This window comes from Stegodyphus dumicola, chromosome X2 (genome assembly GCF_044657685.1).
Source record: "Stegodyphus dumicola isolate Sdum_Otavi_A_Nest chromosome X2, ASM4465768v1".
Lineage (NCBI taxonomy): Eukaryota > Metazoa > Arthropoda > Arachnida > Araneae > Eresidae > Stegodyphus > Stegodyphus dumicola.
The window spans coordinates 186,873,923-186,896,163 of record NC_140781.1 but is presented as its reverse complement, the minus strand read 5'-3'; the positions used below and the strand labels follow the sequence as shown (position 1 = coordinate 186,896,163).

The 22,241-nt window shown below is 31.1% G+C and overlaps 1 non-coding gene across 1 annotated transcript; it reads left to right on the top strand.

The window, feature by feature from the left end:
• The first annotated feature begins 14,388 nt into the window (after positions 1-14,388).
• TRNAT-GGU (transfer RNA threonine (anticodon GGU)) lies at positions 14,389-14,461 on the top strand. The gene has a single exon. It is a non-coding gene; the product is annotated as a tRNA-Thr (tRNA).
• The last annotated feature ends 7,780 nt before the right edge of the window (positions 14,462-22,241 follow it).

Genomic DNA, 22,241 nt, shown 5'->3' with positions numbered 1-22,241 from the left:
AAACTTGCTGTATATTTAAACTTATTGCTACCCACTTTTACAGAATATTTATTTAATATTTTTTAATTTGCATTATGGTAAATATTTATGATTTTAAATGAAAATCAATAACATATTTTGATGTAAAACAAACGCCTTTCGATTGAGGTATGACTTTTACACGTTAATTATAATTAAATAGTTATTTTTCCAATGAAGATCAAATTATTTATATGCTTAAATGTACGCTGCCCCAAATATTAACGAAATATTAAATTTTGAACATAGTCATCAGATATGTTTATTTCCAAGCCAAATTAAAATTTATTAACTAAAAAGAGCATACATGCATTCACCAAGAATCCAGAAGACAAGGGGGGTACTTTCTCCCTTATTCCAGCATTCCTTCATGGTGTAACGGTTAGCACACTCGGCGCGTATTCGAGAGGTCCAGGCTCGAATCTCGGCAAGGGTGTTGCTCATTTTCACATTTTCTGCTTTAAAAAAATTATATTTTCATTATTCACAATCATGTATCTTTCATTATTTAATGAAATGATTTATAAGTAATTTTTAATAAACATAAGTGCTTTTAACTGCTTATAATATATGTTGCAATTTAAGCACTACGTTAAAAGGAGAGATAGAGTAAATTCATGTGTTACATTAAATAGCTCCCGCAGAGAAGCATAAAAACATGAGCTTGCTTTAAAATTCAATTTAAAGTATGAATGAAGTAGAGATAATTTCGCATAAGGATATTTTTTTTAAAAAAAAAAAAACCTTCTTGTGTGCATAATTGCCTCATTTTTTCTGTTTAGAAGATATTTTGAGAAGTCAAATATTTTAATGATATTGGTTTTCAGCAAGTGAATATTTCAAAAATGATGAAATTTTATTTCTTTTCTTATTCTTTAATTTTCTGTAATCTTTATTAATAATTAAAAAGCACAGCGTATTATTTCCTCAGTTACTGAATTATTTCACATTATCTCTCTAATTATATTTTTCGGTTCTTTCCAGAGGATATTTTTTAATTTTATCTTCTATTTTTCCTTGCGCTTAAAAGTATAAATGCTACAAAATAAAAGACATAATTAAGGAATTATATAATTTATAATTACTAACATAATAAATAAACTATTTATTTTATCACCTAAATAACGTCTGGTATTTAAATATATTTTTATATTTTTAAATAATGATATGATAAGAAATGATTATTGATTTTTGATATGCTGCTCAAGAAAATACATGTGGCAACTGAATGCTGTGGAAAACAGCGAATAAATTAAAACTAATTTCTTAAAAATTTATTTTTTAATCTGAAAGCAGTGTTCCTTGGAGTAAGCGATATTATCCCTAGGGGGAATTTGCACTATATACTATAATCAAGGTGATGGCAAGAGGCTTTAGATTTCTAAAGGGCAACAATATTAACAGCATTTTAAATCAAGTTCAGATAAAATTAATTCAGGGTCACAGATATATTACAAATATAATTGCACTAAGTTTTGTATTTATTGTATCGTTCAAAATATACCATTTCCAACATCTAAATTAATTAAAATGTAGTTAAATTATCTACAGCATTTTTAAAGAAAAACAAGGACATTGGCAAGAAATTTCTAAACGGAGCTATTTACAATACATTATAGCAAATTTTAAAACTAATATTAATAATCTATTAATTCTCATCTACACTCATATTAATTTTAAGTGCAGTACTTATTGTACTGTATTATTATTATTGTTGTTTTTACAATAAACTTCGTATAAGCAGAAGCCTGTCTTAAGCACACATAGAATATAAAATGGTTCAAATTTTTGCATTTTTGAATTTGAGCTTAAAATATAGTCTAATCTCAAACGATTCCATAAAGGTGATATTTGTAGAGGTTTGTAAAACATAAAGACGTAAAATACAGCATTTGAAAATGTAAACACACTCCCCCACTCGCATTTTTAAGGAGACATACCTGTATTGGAGTTTATTCTTATTGACAAGTATTTATTATAACTGTTATTAATTTCAAGATTTAAGTTTATATTTTCCTGTACATATTTGGCAAGATGTTTAGTTTTAGAAACTCGATCATAACTCATGAGCAAAAGTGCATGAACTTTGTAGATGGCATGGGAAAAGTATTTAAATATTTCGTGAGCACGTCAATAAATGGCATACCAAAGTCCAATTTTATGACAGAAAAAAAAAAACTCAAATGAGAATTTTAATCATTGCGTACGGAATGTTTACTAAAATATTAAAATTTATTTTCTATTTAGAATTATACTTTGTTTTTCATCTTTTAAGTACACTTTGGTTAAAAACGATTCAAAATAAAAAGTTCAAATTTTCCACATTTGTGTAAAAGGATTATGTTTTTAATAATGTTTTAATTAAATATAAATGACCCGAAAAATTGAAAATAGCAGAAGATGTATACTTACTATTGTTTTTTCCTGTTTGAACGTTTTCCTAGAAACCTTATATTTTTCTTCCTTTTAAATTAAAAAAGTAAAATCCTTCTTTTCGTTGATTAAATAGCGTATCTTATATTATTTTCTAAAGGCGCAGGTTAAAACGGTTTTAGGAAAAGTATATCAGACAAACAAACTATCAGTTTATTTTAACGAAATTATAAGAAAAATAAATATATATACTAAACATTGCTACTAACGTATCTACTAAACGTATTAATACTTACATAATATTATATACAGGAATTATGAAGTTTAAATTTCAAGGGGCTGATTGTTTTAATTATAATTTTTTCCTAAAATTAAATACAAGGTTGTAAATAAAGTATTAAATTTGCTTCATGTATGTGTGTGTGTGTGTATAATTATGGCAAAGCCTCGAGGGCTATCTGCCTAAGAGGAGGGATGCCTTCGTGGAGGACTTTCTAAGGGAAACCGACTCGTATACACGTTACACATGGGGAAAACCACGAAAACGCCCATGCAGCCAGCCCGTCCGCGGGATTCGAACCTCGGACCGAACTACCAGTGTTCAGCGACTTTACCGCTCGGCCGCTGGTGGGCCTTTGCTTCATGTAATCAAACGAAAGTAATATGATAAGAAAAATTATTGGTTTCTGATGTGTCCTTTTCTGTTAAAAGAGTTAAGCTTGTTATCTGCGGAACGAGGTAAATATTGGTATCGCCAACAATTAAAGCAAAACAAAACTGTTTACAGAAACTACAAAACGGTAACAGATTTTTAGAATAATGGCAGTGATAGCAGACAATGGCATAGTATTTGGGTGTTATTTGTATCCACATAAGTACGTAATACGGGATATAAAAACATTGTATAATAAAAACCCAAAACTAAACTTTCATATCTATTTCATCTTATTTGACGTGGAAGATTTTTAAAAGCTTCTGAGGTGCTTGTATTGAAAGACAAACTGGAAAGAACATATTAATAAGGTTTCCGTAAGAAAAGGAAAAAAAACCGTCGCAGATAAAAGTTCACTCTAACAGTATGTGTTTGTATGTTCAAATGCCGATATCTTACTTTTCTTTTCTTTTTTAATGCCCTCTTTATTTTCTTACCATGTGTTTCTTAATATTAATGTCAATTTTTTTTTCCTTTTGCGTCTTTTTTGTACATATCGACATAAAGCAGCTGAGCAACTGACACAGTGTCCAACCTCAACTATCTAAAGTGTCATTTCCATGAAGGGAGTGAAACATGCACAGCATGACGTAAAAGCATTAGATGTTCTTTTTCTTATAGGCAACTACGAGTAGAAACAATATGAAAGGAAAATTTGCTAGAGTTTTTTTTTTTCATTGTTAAATTGACAGTAGATAAATTTGCTTGTTCCAACTGAAAGTAAGTGAAAGATAATTTTATTTACGTAGCTAGTTAAATCACCAAAATATATTTAAACCATAAACAATATTGCCTATTCCAAATCTTATCGCTTGATATTATTTTCTAGAGAATTTTAGAACTGGCATGTTAACCGCTTACTGTTCCCATAACGTATCTTATAGCCCACATAGAACTCATTGAAGAAAACGTGGTGTGTGTGATTATGGCAAAGCCTCGAGGGCTATCTGCCTAAGGGGAGGGATGCCTTCGTGGAGGACTTTCTAAGGGAAACTGGCTCGTATACACGTTACACATGGGGAAAACCACGAAAACGCCCATGCAGCCAGCCCGTTCGCGGGATTCGAACCTCGGACCGAACTACCAGTGTTCAGCGACTTTACCGCTCGGCCGCTGGTGGGCCCCCATTGAAGAAAACAATGAGTAACTTAAATTAAGTAACTTAAATCAGTCTCGGAGGTTATATGGAGTCAGAAAAAATTGGATTCCTTGTTGGAATTCATTGGATCCTTTTACCAGGACCCTATTTCAGAGGGTCCAGGTTTTTCGAAGATTCTATAAAATGTTACTGTGGTTATTTGAATATGTCAAAGCACACTAAGATTATCCACCTAAGGAAAGGATTGCATTTGTGGAGGACTTTCTATGGGAAAATAGCTCATATTCACGTTACACATCGGAAAATCCACGAACACCAACAATGCAACCAGCCCGTTCACCCAGGTTCGAATCCAGGACGAACTGCCAGTTCTTAACAGCCTTTAGCTGTTCGAAAATTGGTGAACGGGAATCTGCAAAGCAAAAACCGACCTTTTCTTAAACTTAATGTAAAACTGTTCAAGTAACAAAAATGGTAATTTTGTTTTTTTCCAATAAGATTTACTCACAAATTTTAACATCATGTGAATTCACAAATTCACATGACATTTTCTACTTATGAATTTCTTATTTCTCATTAGTATATAGGGTTGTAGCTCGTAAAAATCTATTTAATTAATATTTCATAAAAATGTGCTATTTATTATTTTTTTCATTCCTTATTAATTATTGTTCTTCATTCGTTTGTATTTATCACAAAGTTTTGAGAAACTCAGAAAACTAAGGTGCAAAGGATGTAGGAATTAACTTGATGTTAAAGCAATCTGACTGAAAATCTAGCTTGAGTATGTAAAGTAAAACATGTTTATGCCTACAAAATTATTAGCTTTAAATGTTAAATACAAATGCCTAAAATTCTTTCCTAGCAATTTTTGAATCTATGTAATGTAAGGAAATCTTCTTTACTGACGATTTAATATCAATAACTTCACGCAATTTGAAATCTGACTTGGATTCTGTATTGATGTTTCTTGGGAAGTTTTACAGAGACGCCAAAAGCAGATTGATAATTTGATCGGACTGTCACGCAAAAGATAAACACTAAGCATTTCAAAATGTATTTTTAGTGACTGCAGTGAGTTACTTTTGGGTCATCAAAATTTTTAAATATTTTATTCTTAATTAAATGCGCTACATCTTACCATTTGATCTACAGAATCTGTTTGTTCTATGCTGGAATGACAACAAATCTTGCAAAGCCTACGCCTCCTAAGATACATATAGGAAGTAGAGGAAATAAGTTACATAAGCTGTCTGAAACTTAGGACAAGTGCAAATAGGCCGAGATTGGAATGGAGTATTTAATTAAAGCAAAGCACACAAGAGGAATCTGCCTAGTTCCAAACTCATTTTGACCGAGAGCACCCCCAAGGAATGCAAATAGGCCGGGAAGTGCTGAAATCAAACTTGTGCCAAAGATATTACGCATGACGCCTAAAAATAGAATTCTTGTAATATTAAATAAAATACCACTTCATCATCATTTCGAATAGATCTGTAAATGTTTGGCCCAAGCGATTGAAGCAAAGAATAAAAGTTTATTGAGTTTCTGACAGAGATACAGATAAATATACAAAAATAACCCTTCGATGGTCTAAAGAAAATGATTGCCTCAGACCCTAAAGTACGGAAATAGAAACCAATTGTTGCAAGAATCCCTTCTGAGGAAATTGCTGTGCTAAAATGTATCATCTCTGTAATTTAAGCAACTCTGTCGGAAACCGCACACTTCAAATTACTTTTTAACAACAGCGATAAGATCTCAGTTAAGGTTTTCTTATAGCTTACTTTCCTATCAGGAAGTTCTTGTTTTTCTTTCTCGGTTTCAAAATCTAATGGCTTATATCGGGTTTTTACGTGATTTTGTACGGTATGACATTATATTTTGTGCAATATAATATATTTATTATATTTAATATAAAGGCAAATTTGCAAATTAATAGTACAAAACAGTACACGAGTCCATGCATTTCAAATTTGAAAATTTAGAACGCGCAGAGTTATTTTCATTTGAACAACTATTATCAACGTGCATGAGCTGCTAGATATACTATGTGTTATATATTACCATTCCAGTTATTAAGATACTTCTTTAAATAAAACTAGTAGAAAGACAAAAACTTCTATTGAATCATATTTCTACTTCCCTATTTCGAAAATAATTTAAGCGTATTTATTCATATACAAGCATTTAGAGCAAAATAACGCCTTTGTTCCTATCCTATACACCTTAAAACAAGTAAGGGCTCTATCAGCTAGTCACGGAGTGACTAAAATTATAACACATTGGCGTTGGATTCAGAAAGAACGAACTGGCTACAGGAGTTTCTCATGGCTTTTCATGTGTAAGAAAACATAAGCCCGTTTTCCTTGGAAAAACCTTCACGTATGATTTACTACATGAGCTCTTAGCCCTCGTGTTCTTCGTCTTATTTAAACAGCCGCGCAGTCGAGTGCAGATTCTGAATGAACTTCCAACAAGTATTACATAACACGTAGTTGCCAAGATTCCGTATTTCGGTTTATACTTTAAAAAACAATGCTTCCTTAAAGTCTCCAAAAAGAGTTTTATTAGCTCATACTATGTAAAATAACCATAACATGACAATACTAAACCTCATAATCATAGCAAGTGTTTGCATTCACTCATCAGCTTTGAGTATATTCTTTAGGGAAGATACGCGTCTATCGCAGCCATCAATCTACAAGCAGATCTTTCCATAGGGGGATGTATTGCCTTCTGGGGTATTTTGATATTAAGAGGGCACTAGAGAAAATGGGGAAAGCAGATCTTTTTTTTTATATTACCTTACACCAATGTGAGAAATTTTTATCCAAATACTTTTATTTTTCCCGTCAGCAGAAATAACGGATACACACACAAAACAAATGTTGCAGTCAGTGCTAAGTGAACTTAAAATTAAGCAAAAAAGCAACCTTATTTTGGCTTAGTTTTCCAATAAAACTCTGTCTATTTCGAGAGCGATCCCACAAGGATCCCTCTCTATCAGTATCAAAAAACGTTTTTGTGAAAATTGGCAAAAGTTTTTTTGCACCAGAAGAAGCACCTGTGTCAGATCGCTCTCGAAATCGATAGAGTTTTATTCAAAACCTACTCCAAAACAAAGCTGCTTTTTTGCCTAATTTTTAATTTTACATTGGCGTATTTCTCTTCCATTTGATTACAAAGCATATTATTAATAGAGGGATTCATAAATATTATTAATTTAAAAAATAATTTACCACCGTTCCCGCAACATATCTTAATGTAATTTTTTTCAACATTGGCAAATAAAACGAAATCGCCTTAATTTGCTGTAATATGATAACTTAAATACTCATCAAGTTAGAAGCGTATTAATACAGTATTTTCACTCAACTGGATTTCTTCAAAGTAATATCAATTATTACGATTGGCATAAACGTATTATAATACTTGCGAAAAATCAAGTGGTATTTTATCATTTGCTTTTACGGTACTACATATTCATGGTTGTTAGTCATCGTTTAAACCATCTTAAACACACTAGATTATTAGACCTTATAGCAAACAATGAAGCAAATATATACAAATACATGTATTAGGATTCTCACATTGAGAAAGACCAATTGGGTCGGAAGAATGTGCAAACATCCCGCTGATATTGAGCATGATACCCTTTAGCTTTACCTTTTCTTTTAGCCTGTGTTGCTTATTTTTAGCACGAGTGTAAAAATACACTCGTATTATTATGAGACAAACCTTTAGTTAGGATTCAATAAATAACATACTTCCAGTCAAGAGACTTTGTTACTTTGATCATATATTAGAACGGTAAGTATTGATTGTTAAAATGCAAAGTAATTAAATTTTTATAATTTGTTTGATTGTATACTTCAACATTTCTTAAGTAATATATAATTTGTACGCACAAAATTTAATGCTGAAGTGAAGAGAAAATTTAATTATAAGAAAGCATTTCTAATTTCATTCAGTGAGATAAGTCGAGAAAATAGTAAACTTTTTTCATCATTTTTTACCATTTTGTCAAATTTGACTTGTCGCTTGAAGAAAGTTGTAGAGTCATTAGGTTAACTGGAAGTAGAAAAGATGAAAAATATGCAACCGCCTTCGCCGGGAATCGAACCACGGACCTCTGAAATACCGGCTCAGTGTGCAAAACCACTACACCACGAAGGCACGCTAGAGAAGTGGGAAAAATACCTTATACAGTGTGTTAGTATTTCAGCCTTATGAATGTAAAATTCAAACCTAATAAATTAGTATTGCTCCATCAGACCGACACGTAATATCATATAATTTTCAAACATTTTAATCTCTTTCACTGCACAATCGTTTAAAATCTTCATCTTTTGATATTTTATTGATGGTTATGTTTTGAATGTTCTCAGTCGTTATTTTGCATAAGATTTTCAAATGTTTCATTACTAAATGTTTTGATTAATAATTAGAAAAGCGTACAAAAAGTCAGCAGTCTGCAGAACATTTGAAAATTTTCAGTTTAACCTGTATGACAAGTACGTATATTCAAAATCTACCAGCTAAAAGATGCGGATAAATAGCCCATATGTTATTTTTTCATTTAATCATTGGTAATGAAATTTTTTGTTTGTGAAAATAAATGGACCTCCGAAATGTGAATGATGTTATTCAGTCGAATATATTGAAGTTTTCAGATAAAAATTTTAAAAAGGAACATGAAAATTTTCATTAAGCTGTGATTTCGAAAATCATACAAGATTTTTTTTTACTGAGGGTAAAGTTCAAATGATTTGATATCGTTGAAGAATTAAAAAAAAAAAAAAACATGTTGATTCAAGGACTACTCTGTGCAATAAAATTCTTGCATATTTAAACATTAAGCAGAGAAGTACAATAACAGTTTGCACTGGCTCTCGAATACTTTCATCACTAACTAAATTCCTTTCTCCTGGAAAAATAATAAATTAACTTTGAAATAAAACTGAAAAGGAATAAATTCGCTATTACTTGGAAGATATAGCAAATCTAAAATGCTTTCTTCCGAAAAATACACAATGCGGGTTTTTTTGCCTTTTGTGTGTCAGGTGGAAGGAATATTTTTAGTTTCTGAAAACAAATACACCCAACAGGCGAAGAGAAAAAAGGAATCTTCCTGGAGAGTAGAACGCTTTTCCCTTGAATATTTATGAAATAGTAAAATTAAATACCCTCAAGCAAATTTAAAACTGTTACTAAATTGTACAAAATCAATAAGTAAAGAATTACAATAAGAATTCTCAAACCACTTACGTTCATTGACATTATCTTAACTGCATTCTTATCTTTGGTGATTTTAAATCCTAGCTTTAGTTGTTTGTATGCGGTGGCCAAAATACGTTTCGAAGCAAAACTAAAAGTAAACGGAAGTTATATAACTTAATAAAAATAATTAATGTAACATTAGGAGATACAAAATGCTGAAAAATTAAGATACCATTAGCAAGATAACACTTTTTAATGAAACTAATATTTTTGTTAACAATTAAACTTTGAGCCTGAAACTGATGTGTAATAAAACATTTCTCCATACCACTAAAACAGTGAGGGTTATTATTTCCATTGCTTAGCAGTTTTTCAGATTATAATATGGTACATCTTACACCCCTCCCCTCCTAAAGCATTGGACAGTTCTGCATCTCCCGTTCTTCTGGGTCAATTGACGAAATTAAACTTGCATTTTTCATGTCTCGAAAGCTCGACTTAGGATATGTGTAAGATTTATACTATATAACATTTTTCTAACATACGTATTCTGACATAGCTGACATAAAACCGGAGTTCTTCTGAAGAGGACATAATTATTTTTCCCATATTTCGATTCTACCATTCCAAGTATGCCAAAATGCCAAGTTTTGTAAAATTCGCACGAATAATTTTAAACATTAGCTGTCAAAATTTTAGCTACTCAATGTTAACTGAATTTGGTATATATTTATTAATATCTTCTTGTTTATGTAACTTACTTGATTCCTTCTTTCAAAGTTTGAAATTTAGATTCAACCTAAAGAAAATTCGCAGATATTTTCTGAATTTCCAAAGATATACGTGAATTTATATATTGGCGCGTTTTGAATTGTGGCATTTTTGTTATAAGCGATAAAAAAGCTATATGTACTTTACGCACTCTTTTAAAATTATTTGAAAGCATGAAAACGTTGCACTTTTTTTCCCGCTTTTGCACATTGAAAAAAAGGAAAGGAAAATAGGTTATTATAAATTAAGAATTTTCCCAAGTGAATAATAACTCTTGGCGCAAACTGAAAAACGTGCTCCAAGGTAAATTTTTTAATTTCTCGGTAAATTTCTCACCGAATTTTACAACATTTAATATTTAGGTATAATTTTAGTCGTAGAATCAATATATCCAAAACAAAATCGGTATTTTGTTTTAGAAAAAATCCAATTTTGTATCAAAATACATATGTTTGACTAGTGCTGTGTATAAATCTAAATATATCCTATGTCGCTATTTCAAGACATGAAAGGCGCAAGCTGAGTTTCGTCAATTGGGCCAATAGAACGGGAGACATAGAACTATCCCCCCCTTTTTTTTGTGAAGAGCGTACGTGAAATATTTGAGCCTATTTTCCCTATTTTCTTATTTCTATATAATCCGCGGTCTATACTCAGGTGCTTGAAAAGCTGATTGAGCTTTAAAGAATATGCTAAATTTAAGTAAATGCTTTTGTTTTCATCTCCGAAATGATAAAAACATTTTAAGATCTCATTTATATTTCGTGTGCATGTTTCCTGATGAAATGTTTCCTTATTTCCATTCATTACCACCTTATATTTCAGTAACTGAATTCTGTATTAATATTTATAACATCTTATACAGTCGCTTTTAAAAACGACAAGATAGCCTTTTTTACTATTTTTCTTTCTTTTTTCTTGAGCAATTAAAACAAGATGCTCGAAGCCCACCAGCAGCCGAGCGGTAAAGTCGCTGAACACTGGTAGTTCGGTCCGAGGTTCGAATCTCGCGAACGGGCTGGCTGCATGGGCGTTTTCCCCATGTGTAACGTGTATACGAGCCAGTTTCCCTTAGAAAGTCCTCCCCGAAGGCATCCCTTCTCTTAGGCAGATAGCCCTCGTGTGCTTTGCCATAATTAATTACACACACAAGATGCTTGAAGCCTGTAAACTTGATAAAACGGAACTTTCTCGAAATTCAAGGCAATATTTTTCGCATAACTTTGCATTGTTGAAATCATCAATTTCAGTTTTTGCAGATAAAAAATTTATAAAATAACCTGATTGAATTTTTATTCAGAGATATGCCTTAAAACATAAATTATGTTTTAAAAACTGTTATTTCCATTAAAATTTCAGAATCGTGCTTAATAAATTTGAAAGCTATATGGAAAGACTTTATTGCACAGGAGCGTTAAGCAAAATGGTAAAACAGTTTAGACAAATATGATGTATATTAGTTTTTAAGTGAAACTGAAAATTTGTACCTGATGCAAGGGAGATGTTATTGAACAGAGGAGTTAAACTAAAACCTAAAAATAGCAATATCCTTTACATATAACACGTACATTAGTTTGGAAAATTTGTTGGTCCGAAAAATCTCGTGATGCATTGTTTTTATCTGCAGCATAAAGGATTACATGGGTTCCCAAATACATCCTCTTTTGACGTCACGCTTCAATGACTGAATCTGGAAAAGTAGAAGACAAAAATGGTATAATATTCCTTGTATTTCTGTTTCTCTTTTGTATTATTCTTAATAAATTTTCTAAAAGAAAAGCTCCTTATACATGGAAAGAAATAACTCTTATGGTACAGGCTGCGGGAACTATAAAATATATCAAATAATATTAATAAAGTGTAATTTTTGAAACCAGAAAATTAATCTTTTGCTTTCTCAGAATGCATTAGACGATTGAAAAAAATAAATAATGGGATTTAATTATTCTAGATGACAAATGTTCATACTCTTTAAATTGTTGCACTATCTCTAATAATTTAGACATAAATATAACCAAATCAAAAGAAACTGGATAAAAATTAATCTTTTTAATTATTTCAGGGGCTATCAAGCATTCTTATTTCATTTTGCAAACGCAAAAATGAAAGTAAGCAGAACGTGTTGCTTTTTTTATAACTATAATTTTACTAACTCCACACTCACTTTCTAAAAATGATTTTACAGTATTAATAATTAAGCAAAAAGGAATAGTAATATTTTTTATACTTTTATAAAAAATTATTTTTATTCCTCTTCTGGCTGTAAGATGAATTTATGTAAAGATAACAAATTTCTCTCTTGCAAGTAGACAAAATGATTGAAAACTGAAAGAATAGTGAGAAAAGCACTTTCTGTTTCGTTCTCGAGTTCTATAAGACGAAAAACGTTAAAAGAAGTATAACAATACCTTTAGGAAATTCTAGTAATCAATAGAAGAAACAAGAAAAGTAACAGTGCAGAAAAGAACAAAACATCGGGAGTTTAAATTTTCAGTTGGGACAAGATTACTTCGGCTCAATAATGTCGTCCCGAAAAGCGTCATTTCTTCAACCCATTCTTAGTTCTTCACTACTAGTAAAGGTATATTGCGCTAATATTGTAAAATATCTTTTAAAATGAAACCTTGTTTCGTACATGTTAGATTTACGGACTAGCACTCTCAACTTATTTTGGGTGGTTCCGGTCTTGCATAAAAGCACTATAAACAATTTGTAAACTGACTCCTGTAGCTCCCTCAAAAGATAATGCAGTGTTCCGTGGAATAGTATTATATAAAATAGTAATATGCACACATATTTTCTGACAATATTATAAATAATGCAGCATGAAAACAATAAGACAATTACTAGGATAAAAGCACTAAAAAAAGATTCTTAAAGCCGAAATTTCTGACCTAATTTAGTAGAGATTATTTATTTAAACAACTCATGTACTATAATTAAAACTATTTTTACTTTTTTGGGTGTATATTATTGTTAATAATAATGGTTTTTAGGCAGTCAGCTTACAACTATAAAAATGCGAAGCAAAAGGTGAATTGTCATAGGTTTATGGTCAAGAAAAATTAATAAAAACATTTTGTTCTTTTATGTAATAAAATGCAGGTATTTTGTACGCATTTTTATCATTACTACACTATTTACCATGACGTAATAACCTAGCTAAAGGTTTGCTAAGCGTGTCAAATGCAAACTTATGAATAAAAGATTAAAGAAGAACCGGTAAAATTATTTTTATGACCTTTAATCACATCCATATAATAACTTCCGAATAGTAGGATAGAATTTCACCCAAGTTATTTTAAAGCTTAAAATTAGAGGATGATCAACAAAACCAAAAATAATTGCTTGTTGCAAATGAAATGAAACCAAGCTTATGCAAATACAAAAAGACAGAATTAGAATTGTCGCACAGCTGTAAGGTTTATAGTAATTTGATCTAGCTCACGAAGATATCAAAGCTTTAATCAGGAAAAAGCTTGCAGTCTACGTAACTTTGAAGAGCATTGGACTAGTAAAAAATGGAATTTTGTCTTATCTCATCTTATGGAAATGGCTTTGTTTAGACTTCTCGGGAAATGTGTTGGGTATGTTGGTCGGTTAATTACGGTAAAGCATTTAAAGGTTGTCCTTCTGTGAATACATCTTTGCGTAGAAGATCTCCCAAGGATAACTTCCTCGTATTTATGTTATGCATAGAAAAAATTAAACTAAAAATGCTTAATTAAATGCTCCATTAAAGAAAATCACTTTACACTCGTTTATCGTTAAAATATTTCGATGTTTCAGAGACAATCATTTTAACGTGCTGATGAACTGCAATATAAACTTTAAATTCGCATGTTTTTATGAAAAAGCGCTGGAAAGGTTATAAAGTATTTCTCCCACCTTCTTGGTGGGCCTTCGTGGTGTAGTGGTCTCCACGTTCGATTCCCGGCGAAGGCGTTGCTTATTTTTCATCACTTCTACTTCCCCAAAAAATAGTTATGATTAAGATGTTAGTTGATGGTGAAGGATTATGTTTACAGGCAACCAAAATTGGAATCATAATTAAATCGAAATCGACGTACAATAACTAAATTCGGATACATTATTGGAATTCATAATTTTTAAGAAGCTGAAGATTAAACTAAAATTTATGTTTCTAAAATATTAAGAAATTTAAAAGATATTTCTCTCGCCTTCTTAGCGTGCCTTCGTGGTGTAGTGGTCAGCACACTGGGCTGGTATTCCAGAGGTCCGCGGTTCGATTCCCGGCGAAGGTAGTTGCTAATTTTTTATCTTGCCTGTTTCCAAAAATACTTAATGTCTCTACAGTGGCGCCCAAACTAAAAGGGTGTTGGATGATGATTCTCCTCACCCAGGATTTGGCGATTGGATCCCCTAAAAACTCCAGTCGCCCTTTAAAAGGGAGAGTATATAAGGTAGCTCTCTCACCTTCCTAGCATGCCTTCGGGTTGTGGTGCTCAGCACTCTGGGCCGGTATTCCAGAGGTCCGTGGTTCGATTCCCGGTGAAAGCAGTTGCTCATTTTTCATCTCTCTGGCTTTTCCAATTAAATTAATGCCTCAACAAATTTAAATCGATATTTTTTCAGTTATCCCTGATCAGGCTGTTTTCTTCTGAATTTCTGATTTTAATAATTGTTTTATCTATTGTCTCTAAGTGTTAATGTAATTCTGACCATTAATAAATATATATACTATGAGTATGAGTTTAAAATATACAACTATTATTGTGTTGCAGCATGCGTTTACGAAGAACACAGGTTTAAGGGAAGAACATATAACATTTAATTTATCTTTACTACATCATCTTTTAATATTTAAAATTTAATTTATTTAATTTATTTTTACTACATTATCTTTTATTATTTAAAATTTAATTATCTTCATTTTATGTTAATTTATCTTTAGTTCACTATTAGAGACATCTCAGAAGGGAGTATTTTGGACAAGTAAAGATGGTTGATGAGCATATGTAAGTATGTGCTTGGTAACAATTTCAGATAGCCATTCTTTGTACCACAGAGAAACAGGTGGTAACGTTGACTACGATGTGTTTCAGCTACATGAGAAATAGATCCGTACAGAATTAGGTTGTTAGATGAACATACTCCTAGCTTCAATTAGCAGGCCATTGGGATCCATGAAGCTATGATTCTAGGCGTTGGTACCTAATAAACATTGGTCGATATCTCATCTGCGGACTCTAGCCAGGTTCGAGTGTATTCTGCCTCCAGAACCTTCCCTACCCACACCTATCTGAACCTCAGTACTTGAATTTATGCTGACGTCATCGCGAGTTGCATCACGTTATTACCAGATAACCCTAATTAGGGGAACCACACATACATATTCCCCAAATAAAAGTCCCTGTGGGGGAACTGCATGTAAGATCTAATAATCTAGGTCCATGCCTGTGTAAATTTGTGTGCTGTGTTAGGGAAACCATGGAGGTTAGAATAAAAGGAGGTGCCAACTCCGCGCTACGACTGAATAAGTGCTTTCAAGCTTTGGTCTCCAGAGGCGGTGTTTTTGTGACTGTCAAGCATGCTGTGGAGAGTACATCCACAGCATGCTTGACAGCGCTTTGATAGTATTTCTACACACTAAATAGTATAGACACTAAATAGGTTTCTACACACTAAATAGATAGTATTTCTACGCTGCTACTAAAAGCGGGGACACTTCCGCATAAAAGAAACATTCATTGTTGGATGGATAATAGCCATTAGTATGGTTTAGTGACATAACGCAAAAATCATATCTTGGTTACTTTTCGATACCTTGCAAAAGAGATTTTGATTATAAATTTGTTTTATAAAATTCTAAGATACTTGATTACAAAAAGATAAATTTTAGCAAAATTTTTATGCATAAAGAATGAAAAATACCTTAAGGAATCTTTAAAATGTCAAAATGTCTCAAAAATATATAATACATTTTAAACCTCAATTTCCTTATAACTAAGTGGTTATAAGCGTGAAAATTTTATACTTCTCTCGATACCCTTGATAGAGTATTCGCTACTTTTATTTTATGTTCCAAATATCGAAATGTTTTAAATAAAGTACATTTTGTCATCTTCATAATATTGTAACATGTACTTTTTTAAAATTTTAGGGAACAGGGTTAATAGTTGCTCATTTTATTTTTATATAATTTTAAAATAATCAATTTGGGTTTACATATCTTAACTGGAAAATTAAATTATCACGAAATCCTGTAATCATCGTCAAAATTAATAAATATACAGACAGATATGCTAATAAGTTAACTCGTTCCCCTTTCGAACCCAAACATTTGTGTAAAATTGTATACAGAAACATTTGTCAGTTCGACGTAAGTACCATCTTCGGTCAAGATGACGTGACCATGAGAACGTGCCACGTCATCGAGACAGCACGAATGCGTGTAATTTTCATTCAGTTCATATTTGTACCTGTTTCTTATGTAAAAATTTCTGATATATGCTAAATTATTGTAAATTACTTTTACTTGAAAAATAAAGTGACTGCACAAAAATAAAAGATGTCCACACACCGAAAATGCCAAATATTAAATATATATGGGTATTTATGCATATCCTTGTAAAAAGCATGTATTTGCCTTTAATAAAATACGCAAATATTTATTAAATTATTTATAAATGTATTTGGAAATGAAGAATTTATTCATTTAAAAACTCTTGGGAATGTTACTGTGAAGAAATCTAGTTATTAAATATATCTAAATTTATAATGATGATAAATATTATCTAAACATATAATAACCCTAACATTTAATTGTGAACATAAACTGAAATTATGTTGACAAATATGTTTATAAAACTATTTAAACAAGAATTGTTCGTTCTGGAAAGCAATCTGTTAAAAGGTGTAAAGCAAAGATGCGTACTTAAGGGAAGTAGTAGAGAAGTTTTAGAATATGTATTGTTGAAATTAAGAATTGAAAAAATTCCATAAGCAATTAAAAGAATAATAACTCAGTTACAAGTTTTAAATAATATTAAAGAACAAAACGCCTTTTTTATTCCCTTTCAGAAATATTCATAGAAAGTAAAGTACATGGAAATCAGCAGCAATGTTTAACGTATTTAACTATTAAAATAAAAGGTGCTCTAATTTAAAATGAACCGACAAGCGCGTTAATTATAAAGTGACTCTGATTTTTGATTTATAGGATGTCTCAGAAGTTAAAAATTCATCTCATATTTCAGAAAGTATTTTAGGAAGAAGAGAACATAAAAGAAATAATACCTATTTTAATGATACAATAAACTTTGGTTTTAATTTTTGTAATCGCTAACCGAATAAAATTGAATTACCTTAAAATATCTTTCTTATATAATTAACGAAATTTTGAAAATATTTCATTCAAATTAAGCTGTTTTGGAAAAATTATAGCATTTAATTCCGTTCAGAATGAAACTTTGTTGAAAAATGTATTCTTTTCACATACTTAGGACTCTGAAATAATGTAGAAAAAGAAAATAGATACATTTATACGTATATTTACGACGTAATTACAAAAAAATGTCATGTCATGTCTCCGATCATGTCAAAACCCATAATTGGTGGCAGGTCACTGAATGCTTTGGTCGCCATAAGAGCTGGTCCACTGCTTCAAGGCAATGCATGGGAAAAAACAGTTAGAGCCTTCTCCTCTTACTTCCTACCTCCAAGAGGCAAATGTACTGAGGAATGGGGGAAGATGCAAGTGCAAAGAAATCTGATTCACGGAAACCAGTCACGGGAATCACCCTCCCAAGTTCTGACCCAAGCGAATGCTGCTTGAAAGTGTAATAAAACATGAAAAACGACAAAACATAGGGCAGGCGGAAGGGAAGCACATATGAAAAAAGAGAAGTTAGTAAGTATAATGATGATACTGTAATATGCAAACATAAATATGCAGGTAAATCACAGAGAAGTGTTACAGAAAATGCGACACTAAGGTTCTCTGATTTGCCGATACCAACCACGTGTGAGGTCACCCTCCCAAGAACTAACCTGGGCAAACGCTGCTTGAAAAGGTTAGCAATAAATACGCCAGGAATAATGAAAACAATTTCAAGTGAGGGAAAATTGCGTAATTCAATGTCATGAGTAAGTAGGTGGGTAACGTACGGTCTAAGATTGAGGTCAGTTACAAGCAGTTCATATCTGAAGTTGTATACGTAATTAACTGCGTTCGTGAGAATTGCTTTCTTGAAGAAATTGTTGCTGAGTCTACCGATGAAAGTTTGATTATCTTCGAGTTTAAGATCCCTGTGCAGGTCTTTGTTACGAATAAACCAAGGAAGCCCCGTGATTTTTCACAGGATTGTTTTGAAAGGTTTATAATTTAGTGAAATCTGATTTGACAGCAGTAGATCAGGAAGGGAAAAAGTATATCAAAATGGGAAGGAAGAATAGAAGTGTTTCCATTGACTGGATTTCCATTGATTTCCAGCTGGATTTCCATTGACGTTTAACCTTTAAAAGACTGGGGAGTTTGGAAAGGTTTTCACTTAAAAAGGATGGGTAATCCAAATGCATTCCCACCCCATTTTACGTGCTACTGTAAAGGGAAACTACCACTGTTTTGAAACCTTTCCTTTAGGGATCGCCTTTTCTAATTTTCAGATAACAGACTAGGGAATAACCTAATTTCCCTAAACTGAGGAAACATACGATGATGAGATTTTGTAGCTAAGTAATTTTCCAAATGTTGGAATACTTTTAACACTGCCTTATAATGAAAATACCCCTTAACAGCAAATACCTCCTGGGCACGCTTAAAATCAGTACATAGTCTAATAAGTTTTTATTGGTTTTCAAACTGAATTTAGTTTAGAAATACATGTACTGATTAACAGTTTTAATGTATACTAGAAGATGATGTTTAATTATTTGTTTCTCTCATAAATCGGAATTTCGCATTAATTTTGTTACAAACATTGTGTAACAGCTTATATTTATATTTCTATATTAAATACCTGATTACTGCCACTCCTTTTCAGTACCTTGCAGATGTGAAGGGAATTTAAATTTTTGACACAACAAAAGAGGAAATGTTTCTGCATAGGATTAAATTCTGTTCGTTTTAGATTTTTAGAACTAAGATAGAAAGCATTCATATCGCATAACTTGGCAAGGAATTTTATTGAAGAACCCTAATGATATGTATTCATATAAGTATGCATATGCATTAAAATTGAAAGAGAAAGCCAAGTGTGAAATCTCAAACTCGAAAAGTAAATGCTTGGACTTAAAATATTACACTGCATTGATTTCGCTGCATATACAAATTAGTTTAAAATTGCAACACAGCGATATTAAATGTAAATTAACGATATGAAATTCAGAAAGAAAATAAAGTATTAAATAGTAAAGAAGCTGAAGAATAACTTGTTCATGAATATAAGGAAAGCAAAGATTGTATAATAAAACGGTAATCGTAATTTAATAACTAATACTTGGAACTTTTACCATAGTTTAGAAAATTACTTTAACTATTATTCATTTTATCAATTTCAAGTGAAATAAGCAGGATCTTAGATTTCGTTTAAAATACAACCAAAGAATACGATGTTAATAAATAAATTACTGGGATTTGAGGACAATAAATATATATATATATATATCTTCTGAAATCTCAAAACCAAGAGCTTTTGTCAATGTTTTCTTCTAATGGCGAAAAAAATAAAAGTTTGTATACAATATACACTCCTCTGATAAATAGCATAAATTTACGTTTTTTTTTTTTTTTTTTGTTTTTGTTTGTTTGTTTGTTTGTTTCAAGACATTTACAAAATTGCATATTAATCTTTTGAAAATGCTAAAACACATCTTCATGCTTTAAAAATGTTTAAATTGATCAGTTTTATCAAGTTGTTATTTTTATGAATTCTGCCTAAACCAAGTTCATTTCAGCAAAAATTACATAAAGTTCAGCGATAAAAGCTGTTTTCTGCTTTTGCTGTTAAAAGGACTATTTCTCTAACCGTTTACAAAATATGTTATTTTGTTAAAAAGTATCCGTTTTACAATCATAATAAATTATTATGTTTTAGAATATAGTTGCTCAAAACGTAGACTGTTATTATGATTCATGTTCACCATATCTGGGGAAAAAAGAAACGGTGGATTTAAAATGGAGTCCCAGTAAGCAAAGGTCAATGGAATTTAAGTAATCAAATAATATAACTACTGATTAAAATAAACAGAACAGTGCCACAAATACAACACTAAATCAACTAAAACATTACCCAAGTAAAATAAATTATTTAATGTAGATATGCTACTTAAAAACTATGCATTTCCTTTCAAAAGATAAATTTCAGGCTGATTCACAAGGATAATGAACTTTTGAAATTTGAATCTAGGAAGTAAAGAGAAAATATTTCAGTCTGTAAACGAATCTGCTTAATGCTTGTTTTCCGGGATACCGAAATTATATTCATTTATAATAGATCCGGTACTCATTTTGAGTGTTTATTGTTGACACAGATTATAAATTATCAAGATAAATTATATTCATTTATAATAGATCCGGTACTCATTTATAATAGAGAAAAGAAATTATATTCATTTATAATAGATCCGGTACTCATTTTGAGTGTTTATTGTTGACACAGATTATAAATTATCAAGATAAATTATATTCATTTATAATAGATCCGGTACTCATTTATAATAGAGAAAAGAAATTATATTCATTTATAATAGATCCGGTACTCATTTTGAGTGTTTATTGTTGACACAGATTATAATTTATCAAGATAAATGGTGAATTTATGAAATGACAAGAAATAACAGATTTTCTTTTCCTCATTTATATCATATATTTTAAATAGAAGATTTAAATTCTTCTATTTAAATTCCATGCAATTCTTTATTTCGTAATACAGTATTAATAGAAGACGCCATGTCGCCAGAAGAGTCCTGGCTAATAATGATCATATGCGATACTGATTTCTGCATCTTATTCAGAGCTTCTCTGTCACTTGCGCAACTTTGCATATTACATGTCTGTTAAGAGCTTTCTAATAAATGTACCAGTCTCTAGAAATAATCCCAATTTCATTGATAACTTTTCTTCATCAGAATGAAGGAAACTGTAAAGTTAATGAAGCACAGAACATCCACCTCCAACAGACTAAAATGTTGTTGGATGATGTCCAGGATTTCTCTAGGGAAAAGACGTCTCTCGCTTTTGCACCGCTAATGAAAACTTTAAGAATATCATAGTGATCTCTCTTTTGCCTAAAGGTTTAATTAAGTCTTTAAATAGCAAACTGCACAAAGGAATTTTGCAGCCGTAATGGAATCAGCATCCTTTTCAAAATCAAATAGTTTATTTTTCTCTCAACACAGTGTTACTTCAAAACCATAATATCCTCGAATGTATTCACACAGAAAAGAACACATAATGTTAGGTTAATAAACATTTAGGTAATTAAATCAATGTTTTATACACATGCCTTTCGTTATAAAACAGATTTCAAACTATATCTTTAATATCCTTTTATTGGCTTACATAAATAAATCTTAAAAAAGGAAAAGGTATTCGCTGAAAGTTTTGGAATAGAAGAAATAGTATTCTCTCTAGAGATAAATTAAGGTATATAATATTTAGGAAAATATGCATGAATATGCATGTTGCATGTTATTTGATGCACTCTTCCTTTATGACCAAATTATCAGAAAAAACAGAAGAATTAAATTGAATTTAAAATATTTAAATTTCATCTATTTAGCTTTGTATGTTCTATACTTAACACAAGCCTTTAAACAAACAAAAATTCCTATAATTTCTGTCTAACATTTCTATTTTACAGATATACTTCAATAAAGTGCTTGACATAATATGCATATCTATCATAACGTCTCAGCAAGACTATACTTTTTCATATTTTTAACTATTAAATGTTCCATAACTACTTTAAATTTACGTAAATAAGTAAACATTTGTACAGTCATAAACAAGTTAGTTACCTCTGTCGTCCTAATTGTGATGTCATAAAATTCTATGTCAACTAAACTTTCGGATAATTGCAT